The sequence below is a fragment of the Belonocnema kinseyi genome, chromosome 5, assembly GCF_010883055.1.
Source record: "Belonocnema kinseyi isolate 2016_QV_RU_SX_M_011 chromosome 5, B_treatae_v1, whole genome shotgun sequence".
Taxonomy (NCBI): Eukaryota; Metazoa; Arthropoda; class Insecta; order Hymenoptera; family Cynipidae; genus Belonocnema; species Belonocnema kinseyi.
In genome coordinates, this window is record NC_046661.1 from 71764966 (window position 1) to 71778427 (window position 13462).

At 32.7% G+C, this 13462-nt stretch overlaps 1 protein-coding gene across 1 annotated transcript in view; it reads right to left on the reverse strand.

The window, feature by feature from the left end:
- Positions 1 to 13462, reverse strand: part of LOC117173246 (ecdysteroid-regulated 16 kDa protein-like) — a 28763-nt gene that overhangs the window by 14230 nt on the left and 1071 nt on the right. The gene's annotated exons all lie outside the window — the stretch shown is intronic.

Sequence of the window (13462 nt, forward strand, 5' to 3'; positions counted from 1 at the left end):
GGGTGCGCTAAAGTAGCCGCTAAAATAAAAATTGTTATCATTTAGAACTTGAGCTCCAATAGATACCTGTTGAGGGCCGAATGTGTTCGTTTCGAGCACTCTTGAAAAGAACATGAAGGCGCATTCACAAACCAAACGCTTGCAAAGTAAGGACGGTAAGTTAGGGATCGATTTACAGTTATCGACCGATGACTTGAGACGAATAGTTTCTTGCATATAAATCTGCCTTATGTTGACAACTTTACTACATACCCTGCAAATTATATTTATCAAGTCATTATATATATTTTTTAATTTCGGTAATATTTTGTAATTTAATTACCTTCATTTGGTTACGTCTACGAGAATTGAATGTGTGCTTTAGGGCAAAAATTATTAATTACACAAAATGTCGAAGTGGGCAAAGCAAAAAATAGTTTTTTTTATAAATAAGCTGCATTACAATTGGGATCCTTTATAACACCAACTAAGATATCGTTTAAAGCTTATTCATCTTTTTGAGTTACTTTTTAACAAGTGGGGTTCATTTTTGTTGCAGCTCCTTTGGAACCAAAAATTTGTTCTAATGGAAACCCTGGTCTTTTCTGTGGTCGTAACTCCCATGCTTCACAGGAATACATGCTTACAGAAAATAGAACATTTTGCAGGTGCAAATTTACTTGGGAAAAGTTAATAGTTATTATTATTTCAATTGCTAATAACCCAAATTATTTCAACTGTGCCTAACCGGCTAGAAATCGAAATAGAGATCCGGCCGGATAGCCCCAGCTTTAACCGGGCTTTTAACTACGCTAAAAATAGGATTTTTGTTTTCATATCATATTTGATAGATAAAAATAAATATTCTGTAAGTCTTCTTCTGGATTTTTTACGTACCTCGCGTCTTTTGGAGTAATATTGGAATTCTCGATTTTTACATATCAATCTCGATAACTAAATTAAGCACGAGGTTCTGTAAAAAAATAGTTGAAAGTAATGTTATAGGAATTTTGAAACGTTAAAATACCTTCAAAAGCTTTTCCCCGTATTTCACGTCGTCTGGCTCGAAATAAAATAAACGAAATGAACGTAAGTAACGCAAGCATTCCAACCCAAACGTATTATTACGTATTATTTAATGGAGAATCTGAATTTTCAATACAAATATAGGCTCCCATTTGTAATTTTGAAGTTAACCTCCTCCCGCCCTCAGATGGCGGGGGGCGGGAGGATTCCCGAGGTATTTCGATGTCTCAAGATAAAAAAACACCCTATAGAATGACCATTTTGGTCGATATAATCAGAGTGTGATTTTCTGCGAACTGCCCCCTACGCATTACTGTTAAGTTTGATTACAGAATTAGATTTATGTGCGCCAAACAAGTAAAGAAATACGTGATCTAAACAACACTACAAATCCTTCATGTTTTCCCAGGCTGACTTGGGCATATTTCTTTCAGTTTATCGAACCCTAGGCAGGTCAGGACTTCATTGATATTTCTTTTACTTAGTGAATTTAAATCTTTCATGAATAATCAAGGAATTTATAATTATAAAAAAGGTTGGTGATCGTCCAGGAGTGACAGACTGAGTTCTCTACTTATATACGTAGGCCAGATTTTTCCCGTATAAAGGCCAAGGGCGACGGAAGTCGGAACAGCCTCGCTTCATGCATGGAATTCTGATGCCAGAGACCGGTAGGAGGAATACAATTTTCGAAAATTTACCGAAAAATTGTAATGCTGAGGCAAAATCATATTTTATTTGCAATATGATGATCCAGGTATCGCAATGCAGAAGCACATGAATTTCACGAATTCCGTAAGAATATTTTACCGCCGAATCGTTTTGCCTTAAAGCTCACAACGTCGTATAAAGCTAACATTTCTTTTTGCGATTTTCGAGCTACAATCAAAAACATGTTTCGATCGCATACTACACCGACTCCCATATATGGAATTTTCCATGTGTGGAGTGCTCCATTCATTCCATATATGTTCCGCCGCACCTGGTAAAGGCAATAAAATTTGTTGCCCATAAGCAGCCCTCTTCTATTTAAATTACTTCATCTTGTATACAAATGGTACACACATTTTTGCGAGAAACACGCAACTTTGTGTTTGCTCCTCAATATGCACCTAGTTTATTTTCTCACGTATACCTGATATCTCGAATCAGGTCAGGTCCGAATGAACCATGACTAATCGATTTGGACAAATGTCGAGGACTGAAATACTAGAAAAGACTTAAGGTCATGTTACACCGCCAAATACTGATATTACCGACCTCACTTCATCAATTCACTGCATTTTTTTTTTTGAACTTAAGAACTTTTGTTGTAAATAAAATATCGAGCTGAAACTTTGAAAAATGTTTTAGAGTACAATGAAGTACGCTTAGGTACTTCATTTGGTAGGAATTTCACTGAAAATTATTTCATTGTTTTTCTGAACTTCGATATTTTTTGAACGTTCGAACTTTTTTATACATAAACTATCGGTCTAAAAGCTGTCTCGTCCTACACTCCTACATTGTGAGTCCTTTGTTGTGTGCCAGATAAGATTTAGTTGAAACATTTTTTTTATATCTTTTATTCTTAAACTTTGTACCTTAACATAGTTTTCTTTCGGCTCTTGCAGTTTTCAAAGTCTGAGAATGTGTCACATGCCCATAAATCGGATTAACTTAAATGGAATTTTCTGTGTATAAAAAAACCTCATATCTTAGCGGCTGACGCCTAGGAAGCGTTGTGTGTGTAAACAATCGTTAGATATAGTAAGAACTGTTTCTTTATGTATTGCGTCGACCTGTATGTCAAAAAGAAAACAAAATAAAAACCAATAGAAAATATTACAAAGATAGCGAAACCTTTGACTAAAATAATTAATAATTTTCATAAGCTCCTTTGCTATGTAGAAATGGACAATTTTCCAATGCAATATATACAGGTTTGGCCAAAAGCATATAAATTAAAGTAGTTGATCGTCCTTTACAGAAGTTAAATTCATCTCAATCCGTTTCCAATCCAAAAATAAATCTCAAATCATATCTCAACCCCAAACTCAGTCTCAATGGATCCGAGGTTCACTTATTAATCCTTCTCCGTTTATATGTATCGTTTTCTATATATGTCAAATTTTATTATTATTGTTTGGAATTTTCAAAATATTTTTATTAGGTTAGTTTGAATTGGTTGAAAACAAGTCAATTGACTGCGGACCCTATAATATGTTCATTGAAATAGATTAAAATATTTTCAAATATGAAAAGTGATTTGGGTGGTTACAAAGTGCTGCGATTTCGACGGGTAATTATTGTCCATCGGGCTAATTTTTGAAGTAGCTGGAGGGACTAACTTCAAAGTCTGCTGAAGTCAATGTAACATTATTTTAATAATGTCGTGCTACTTCAATCGTACTTTTGTGAGTTTGTTTGACTCTAGTTTTTGAATTCGTTAGTTGTTGACTTCGATGAATTCAAGCGATGACTGTCGACTTCGTTCTGCCTTCATGACTCGTCACGTACTGTGCATTGCAGCTTAACGTTCTTTTCGATTATTTGCATACCACTCGATCTCGACCTCGATGGCTTCGTTCTGACTTCCTACTGACTCTGCACTAACTTCCTGCTGACTCGGCATTGATTTCGCATGACGCGACGCTCATCTTTGCTGATTCACTACGTTCTATGATGACTCTTTCCTTATTCTTAGGGCTTCAAGTATAGTTTTACTGACTTTCGTCATTGTTACAATGACTTCAAATTTACGAGTTCATGCTTTTTATAGTTTTACATGATATCGTTAAGACTTCACGAAAAATGCTAACGTTCGAAACGTCCGACTTCAGAATGAATAGCCCCTCAAAGTAGCTCGGATTTAGACAATTAAACGTTGTGAAGAATTTTAAAATGCATCTTTTTGCCATTTGAACCATATCTCTCATTTTTTCAATCAATGTTTTTCTTTTAAACTTATATAGTACATTCTTCGACGCATTCTATGTGTATTCTATGTGTTAATTCACTGCACGGCCCTGAAACAATATTTTAAGTCTTGAGGGAGTACAATACCCGTAGAATCCATCGAAGAATGTTGCAAGAAATTTTCAAACAAAAATGTTGATACCTGGCTGAGACTCGACGAGCGAAATTAAAATAATATTAATTGAAATTTTAACGATCTAAAGTTGCGGTTCAAATAAGAGTTGGTATCATTTAGAACTTGAGCTCCGATACATACGTATAGAGAGCCAAAAGGGTTCGTTTAGAGCAGCGATTCCCAAACTTTTTTCGCTCTTTCTGAGGAGCGGTAGGGCCGCCACCCTCAATTTTTTTTCATTATACTTAAACCCAAGGGGGGAAACTTGACAGCCTGTAATGCGGGCATGTGCTGGCTTGTCGCGCTGGACCTTCCCATTATAAGAAAATTGAGAGCCGATTAGAAAAAATGGAAATTTTAGTTAAATATTCATTAGCGACTTTTAATAGGCAGCGTTACATTTTCTGGACTACGATGAGAACATTAGAAAAAAAATAGAAAGAAATGGACAAACTGGACAAATTTAGTGAAAATATTAAGCGATTTTTATGAACTTTTTTCCATATTTCTAAAATTATATCACGAAATTGTGCAGCTCATTTAAATTTAATCCTGTCATACCTTCATAACTTCAGTTATTGTAACAGGTCTCAATCTCTGAACAATGAAAGGCGTTCATGCCAGGTCAAAAAATAGTCCCATGCTCACAGCAGGGAACCTCCCTTGGAGCCTACCGAGCTACCCGTCTCAAGGTGGCATCCCCCTACCGCCGGATAGCCACCCTACCCAGGGTAGCAGTTTGGGAATCTCTGGTTTAGAGTAGCGATTCCCAAACTAGTGCCGCCGGCCGATGAGCTGCGGCCGGCAGGGGGATGCCACCCCGGGCCCAGCCACTCGACAGCCCCCCCCCCCCACGCTATGAGGACCTTTCATTGTCATTAGATTTAAGGCTGTTTCAATAACTATACTCCTAAAAACATGGCTCAATTTATTTCTAATTATCTGAATCATTTACCTGATTTAATTTTAAGAAAATGAAAAAAAAAATTTGATGAAACTAGGTTAATATTTCGAGCAATTGAGCGTATCTTCAAGTACATGCAAAATTACAAGAACTGTCAACTGGCATTGAAGATATTAACCGATTTTCATCAACTTTCTTTTCATTTGCTTAAAATTAGATTGGGAAATTGATTCAACTAATTAAAATTTAATTTATTAACATTTTCACATATTTTCATTTTTCTCAACCGGTTCTAATTCTCTCGCGTGAAGCATGCAACCTCCCGCATGCCCGACAATCAAGTATCCCCCTTGGGTTCAAGTAGAGGAGACAAAATTGTAAGGTGGCGGCCCTGCTCCTCCCTGAAAACTAAAAAAAAATTGGGAATTAGGAATTAGCAAAACTGCTACCCTGGGTAGGGTAGCTACCCGGCAGTGGGGGATGCTACCCCGGGCCGGGTAGCTCGGTAGGCTCCAAGGCAGGTTCCTCGCTGTGAGCATGGGACTACTTTTGTTGACCTAGCATGAATGCCTTTCGTTGTTCTGAGATTCAGACCTGTTACAGTAACTGAAGTTATAAAGGTATGACACCATTGAATTTAAATGAGCTGAATCAATTTCGTGATATAATTTTAGAAATATGGAAAAAATTTCATCAAAATCGGTTAATATTTTCACTAAATTTGTCCAAGAAAATACATTACTGGACCACTTTGCAGCGTAACAAAAGTGCAATAACATTTGAAGTTATTAACCGATTTTTTTCATCTTTTTCCAGTGTTCTCGTCATAATCCAGAAAATCTAACACTGCCTATTAAAATTCGCTAATGAATATTTCACTGAATTCTCCATTTTGCCTCGTCGGCTCTTAATTTACTAACAATGGGAAGGTCGAGCGCGTCAAGTCAGCACATGTCCGCATCACAGGCAGACAAGTGTCCCCCCTGCAGTTTACGTAGTATGAAAAAAATTGGAGGGTGGCGGCCCTACCGCTCCCCAAAAAGAGCGAAAAAAGTTTCGGAATCGCTGATTTAGAGCGCTCTTGAAAAGAACATGAAAATGCATTCACAAACCAAATGGTTGTAAAATAGGACTGGTAAGTTAAGGATCGACTTACAGTCATCGACAGATGACTTGAGACAAAAAGTTGCTTGCATATGAATATGCCTTTATGTAGACAACTTTGCTACATAACCTAAAAATGATATTTATCAAGTCATTATGTATATTTTAATTGAGGTATTATTTTGTCATTTAATTATTTTTCTTAAGCTATGTCCATCAGATTTCGAGCATATGCATGCTTTAAAGTAAATATTGTGTTATTAATTAAACATAATATCCAAGTGGGCAACGCGACAAATAGGTTCGTTAGAAATAGGCTCAAATACTATTGAGATCCTTTAGAACCCCAAGTTCGGTATTATTTAGAGCTCATTTATCGTTTTGTAGGGTTCATTTTTGTTATATATTTTTGCATGCATATTATTTTTGGAACCAATTATCGATACGGATGAATAAAAAATAAAAACAAATTCAATAAGTTTTGCACAGATATTCTTAATATTATTGTAAATGCACATTTTTTTAAATAAATAGTATTTCTATGATGCGGAAGTTTTCCTTGGACTACAAATTATCACCTGCTGTCAATTGCTTTTACAGTTTTGCGGTAAAAACAATAGACGCTAGTCTAGTACCCGAAATCCATTTTTATTCCAGAGTTTTTACTGTAAAGGTTTTCCTTATGAATTCAAATTTTATGTTTCTCAGACGTTGAGTTTCGAATATTGTCACCCGAAGTTTTTTTCAGACTCAAAATTTTGATTTTGTTTAAAATGTTGGAAAAACTCTCTTGCCTTTGTCCAATGTTCAGAGAAACTAACAATAAATATCATCTAATACACTCGGCTCGAATATACTTATTTGTATTCCTAATTTTTATCTATTTTATTAATTCATCATATATTATTTTGAAAGGACATTCATTTCGATCAATTTCATGCGTAAAACCTAAGTCTTATAAAAACTAAGAATACATGTAGGTGTGGTTACGTCGAGTTAGTTATACAGTAGGTAAAATTCACTGTTCGTTTATTTAAACATAGGAGAAAAGGAATAAAGTGCTTTCAAAATTTAAACCAAAATTCGACAAACACGAACCAACCCAATAATTAACATTTTGGAAAAAAAACAATTTTTTATTTCTCTTAAAAACAGTTCAAGGTGCATGAAAACTGACAACATTTGCAATGTTTTCTGTATTTAAATCTTAAGCATAATACAAAGGGGATTCGTTTTTAAACAAATCAAACTAACCTAATAAAAAGTTCTTAAAGATTCAAAACAATAGTAAATATTTTTGAAGTATATCCAAAATGATTATAGATAGATAATTTGTATATTAAATCTAAAAAACTTAATCTATGAAATATTTATTAAGAGGCTGCAAATTAAATTTCATATACATGTATATTGTTTGACTCTTAGAAGTCACGTAATTTCACTTTACACAAATTGAAAATATTTTTGACTGTAATTTTAAATTCTAAATAATAAAGCAGAATATTTTTCCTAGTCAATGATACATTGTACTTGGTTTTAAATATAAGCGAATAATCAAAACACCGAGTAAAACACCTAACCAAAAAGCAACAGTACTCACATTCAAATTCTGATTTTAAGAGTAAATTTTGAAGAAAATTCCACCCGTACGTAAGAACCTAAAATTCCACAACTACAGCAATTGTTTTAAATATTTGATAAGATTTTGATGCATCAAAGAAATTTAATCTTTTACGCACTCTGTTTTACTATACATGTATATTTGTCGTAAGCATTTATTAGAGGATTAAGACCTTTTATCAGAATGGCAATCGCGTCCGAATTTTGAGGCCACACGTTTGAATATTTTTGTCTGATTTTTTGCATGCCCCATCTAAATAACCATATCTCAAATCAAGAAGAGCCGGTTTTTCGATAAAATGTTTATATTTTGTTTAATAATCAAAATCGATAACAATAGCAGCGACACTCAATGAGACCTGTACATGCATGTCCGTAGCGAGCCTGCTCACTAGGGTGGTCCAAAAATGCATTAGAATGTTTTTTTTTAATTTGAATGTAAAACGCCCGGAAATTTGTTCGAATCCACAAAAACTAAACCCATTTTTTTAAAATAATAATTAGAGGTTGCGTAAGCCCCATGAAGTTTAACACGTATTTCCCATAAGAAAAAAAGACGTTTTTGTACATTTTATTCAGAATACTTAGTATTAGGTGAATCGAGTTCCAAATCTAACATTTTTCTTCACAATTAATCACAGAATGCGAATAAAATATTACTTTCCAAATATCACCCCCATAAGTCTGTTTTATAGGGTCCCAAGAAACCCCCATAAGTGAAAAAATGGGTTTTTCGCATTTTTAGCACTAATTATGATTTTTTGCAGTTTTTTTTAACGAAGATTGTTTCAGATACATAAAATACTACTTAATACGGATAATGAGATGTTTATTTAAATGGTTTGAACAATGTATTATTGTTTTTAGCAACTTTCTCTTAGAAAAGGGTTAAAAAGTCAAGGTTTTTTCCGAATCTTTCAACTTATTTTCAACGTTTTAGTTAGCCCGCGGTAATAATCAATTAAAGTTTAAAAAAAAAATTGTTTAAACAATTTTTTATTATTCATAAAAATATTCTCTTAGCATAATGCTAGAAAGTTGCGGTTTTTCCTAAAATGTACAACCTTTTGTCCACTTTTTACTTAAAGTGATTAATTATTTAATATAATTCAGAAAAAATTATTGTTTTAACAAATTATTATTGTTTATGGCTATCTTTTGCTAGATTAATACTACATAGCTGCGGTTTTTTCCTGAAATTTTTAACTTTTTATCACTGTTCAATTGGAGTGAAGTGATAATTAATTTAAGTTAACAAAATAATTGTTTAAACAATTTATTATCATTGCTAATCATATTTTCTTTGCTTTATGATAGAAACTTGCGGTTTTTTCTGAATTTTTTTACTTTTTGCCCACTTTTCACTTGAATTATTACTGCAAATATTAACCGATTTTCATGAATCTTTTTTTCAATTTATCAAAACTATATAAATAAATTAATTCTGTGAATTAAAATTGAATTAATCAATTATTTCATAATGTCAGTGTTTGTAACTGGCCGAAATCTCGTAACAATTCCCGGCATTCATTCGTTCTGTCTCATTCATCACCCTGCGGGGAATCATCTGACTTGAGTTTGACGAGGTCGAGCAGGCTCGCTCTGGACATGCATGTACAACCATCACTGAGTGTCACTGCTATTTTCTCTATTGTTCTCTACGTTTTTGATTATTACCCAAAATATAAAAATTTAGCGAAAAACCGGCTCTGCTTGATTTGAGATATGGTTAATTAAATGAGGTTTGCAAAAAATTATACAAAAATATTCAAACGTGCGGCCTCAACATTCGGACGCGATTAGACATTCTGATAAAGGGCCTTAAGCTTTAGTGTTGCAAGTTTCAGCCGACTGCCGGCGTCCAGAAGAATTTGGGACGAAATCTATACCTGCGTCCAAGTGCATGTATTATAGGTCTATAAGAAACCAACCATAGTATATTCAAACACATTAAATGACTATTTAACATTTTATTTGCATGTTCACCTAATTAATGAAATCTGCTTTTATAAAATAATATGACTGATGATTTTATGTTAAATATTTAAAAATCTTTTTAAATAAAGATCATGTGGGCACAGGTTTCAAAGATAAACATTTAATTTTTATGTGGCCATTCGGTCACGGACAGAAATGAATGGATATTCACCATTTATGCATCACTTGAACTCTGGATAAATTTTTTTATAGAATTTAGTGAATATTACAATTCAAAGCAGTCGTATTTACGGTTTTTATTGCAGGAAGTTATAATTTTAAATAGTAAAATTTAATAAATTCTACGAAAAACGTTTGTTCAGAGTTCAAATGATTCACGTAAAAGGTTAATTTAGACATTTACTAATAAATTATAATTTACTCAAAAATAAAGAATTTTCCTTTAATTTAATGTAGACAATCTCTTGTTAAACTTATGCAAACCAAAATTCCAAACCGAAAAAACTACGTATAAACTAAATAAAAAGAAGATAACATCGTGTTTTTGTTTTGAAACTTGGTAACTGAAAATATTAAAGGGCTATAATTATCATTTAACATGCATCATTTGAATTGTGCACGCATTTTCGTATTAGATATTAATTATTACAACAAAAAATAACTATATTTACGATTTTATTTACACACGTTACAATAAAATTGAATAAATTCTACGACGAAAGTGCGTTCAGAGTTTAAGTAATGCATGATAAATGGTTAATTCATAATTAACTAAAGAAAAGAACTACAACTTACTACATTATGTTGAGTGATAAGAATTTTAACTGGGAAATCTGATTACATAATAGTAAACAATAATAATATTACATAAAGTATTGAAGGTATAGTAAATAATGATAATTAAAAAAAGTATGAGTTAATTTACCTGTACACTAATAATTATTAATGACATAATTGATAAATTTCTAATTTAATTAATACAGATATTTAAATAAAATGATTCATTCAGTTTTTCTTTATTATTAATCATTCATGATATTATTAACGTAAATATAACAAGGGGAATTAAAAAAAATATGTATATACCTTTAAAATCTGTAAAAACATAAACTTAAATTAAAAGCCTTTTAAATATGACATAAAATAATTATTCTTATTGCAGTAAAATCTGTATTTAATGTCGGTTTTTGGACTGACCATGACCATAAATCAGAACTATTTTGTCTCATGTTTCTCTCTGTTTTGTCACGCCTGAGTGAGCACCAATAATACAGATTCGACGCGCGCGAAAACTTACAAAATTATTAATAAAGAAAATATAGTATAAATATGGACGATACTTTACATTTTAAGATTTTCAGAAATCGTTGAAAGACACGTAAAAACGGTCAACATTTTAAATATTTTCTAGAAGCAGATAGATTATTGGGCGCGCGGGTTAAAAAGCATTAACAGGGGTATTAGGATTCAAGTTTATTTTGACGCACAGATTGAAAAATGCTGAAAGTTGGCTTGTTATCTGCTGATATCGATAGATACTAGACAGCCTATATGTTTTCCATAAACTATTGGTTCACAGAAAAAACAGCAAATAAACTTTACATCGATTTACAACGAAAGATTCCCTATAACAAAAATTAACTTCACAGGATAAACTTTACACAAATATGGGATAAAACTTTGTCTTGTGTTTCCATGACAAACACTTGTTTTTTCAAAGGCGCGAAGTTGGCTAAACAAAACTTTATCGCTCTAAAAAATGTACTGCAACAAATTTTATTGTGTGTATTTTATTGTATCGAGTAACATAATATTTAAAAATATAATTGAAATATTTAAAAATATAATTGAAATATTATCAAATGTTAAGAAAGAACAAATTCTCAGTTCAAATTCATGCTATTTCAACCAGTAAAAGCTCACTGGTAGAGTTTAAGAGTGAAAGAGAAAATGTACTTTGCTCACCGAAAATCGGTCGGCAATACCAGGAATTGAAATTTGATAATACGTATCTTAATTCTATTTCTAAATATTTTGTTAATGTGGAAACGAACATTATTTAGATTACATCTTCAAAACTTCTCTCACAAAATAAGCTGGACTATTAGACGAGATAAAGAAAATTACTAAATTCTAACGAGAATATTATAAACATACATTAGACAGCTTAAGTCAACCTTCTTAACTTTCTAAGTAGAATTTAATGACTTTGCATATATGATGTGATTGGATATAAATTGAATTTCACTATTTGTACTCTGATTACAAAAAGGGGCATACACAATAAAGCAGTCCAAGAACAGTTTTTTTCAAAGTGAAAATGCTTTTCAATTTTTAAAAGGAAATAAACATTTTATATACTCATAAGTATTTTTGTAGGTATTTTATATGAAACAAGTTTTGAGACGTAGTAATGACCTTCATTTAGTTTTATTGAAAGAATACAACCAATTGTTCGCGAGGGAACTATATATATATAAAGCCGAGATCAGTTCCAGTTAGACAGACTGTGTATGCTCTGGTCACAGAATTTTTTCCACAAGAAAGATGTTAGTTTTCAAAGGATTTTGGACGACACGCAGTTAACCAATGAGATGAAATTTTGGCGTCAAAGTTGGTAATATTTGAACTTTTAAAAGTAATGACGCCGTTTATCAAGAATGTATGGAATTTTGTTTCAAATTGTTGTTACGCATATCTAAATCTAAACCAATATAAATATTTTTCATTCTCATAGATCTTTCTCTTTCGAAATCCACGGGAAAACTCCAAGAAAGTTTAAAACTGACATAGTGGCGGCGGTTTTTCTGAGCATTTTCACACATTTTCTCAAAAATCACAAAATTGTTTATCTTTTATTTTTTAAATGCTCTACAAAAAATACATGCGCTTTTTGAGATCTATGCATGATTTGTTATAAATTATCTACTCCTCCTCTCATGCCAGGTGCGGAACTAGAGTGGTAGTGGAAGCGAGAGAGAAAGGAATACTTTCTGACAAAGCACACCGTGGATTCCGACAGTAGCACGCAAAAGCCAACTGCATCCGAAAAAATTGTAGGGGGTGGGCATATATAGCAGGACAAAATTTCAGGAAGGGGGCTATGCAGCGACACACATAAGAGCACTTGCACATCATGTACATGTTTTAAGAATTTCGGAAGGGGGTGGGGGTAAACCCCGCATCAACCCCCAACCGTGGCTACGGCCTAAAAAGAGTGTAAATCAACAGGAAGATCACATTTTTCTTTAAAATTCTAAATATTCAAAGATATTACGCAATAGTTCACATATTTGAAATAACTTACGTACAGGAAGGCATAACCAGCCACGGATAAAAATAATAATTCCTTATTAACTTAATGATTCTTGATCTTTTAATTTTGTGTGTGTTTTTGTTTTTTAATTAAATTAAAATTTATAGTAATTATATTAAGTTTCAAACCCTATCCGTAGTTGAAATCGATAATAACGTTAACTACAAAATTCACCAAACTTGCTATCATGACATTTTTTGGAAAATATACATTATAATGGATTATCTGTAGGTCAGGACTGATTGACATTGCCTTACTGACTAGTTCGATGAGCAATAAATAATATCGTCCCAAATGCCAATTGAAAAATCTTTAGATTTAGGAATTTCTTGATTCACGTGAAGTAGATATCGTTTAAAATCCTTAAAACACAAAATATTTCTTTAGGAAAATATTCTGTGTCATACGCATGCACAACCTGTCTTCGACTAGAAAAAAAGTCGGCCATAAACTGTCAAGCGTCTTTTATTAACGACAGATTCTTATTTAATTATAAATATTG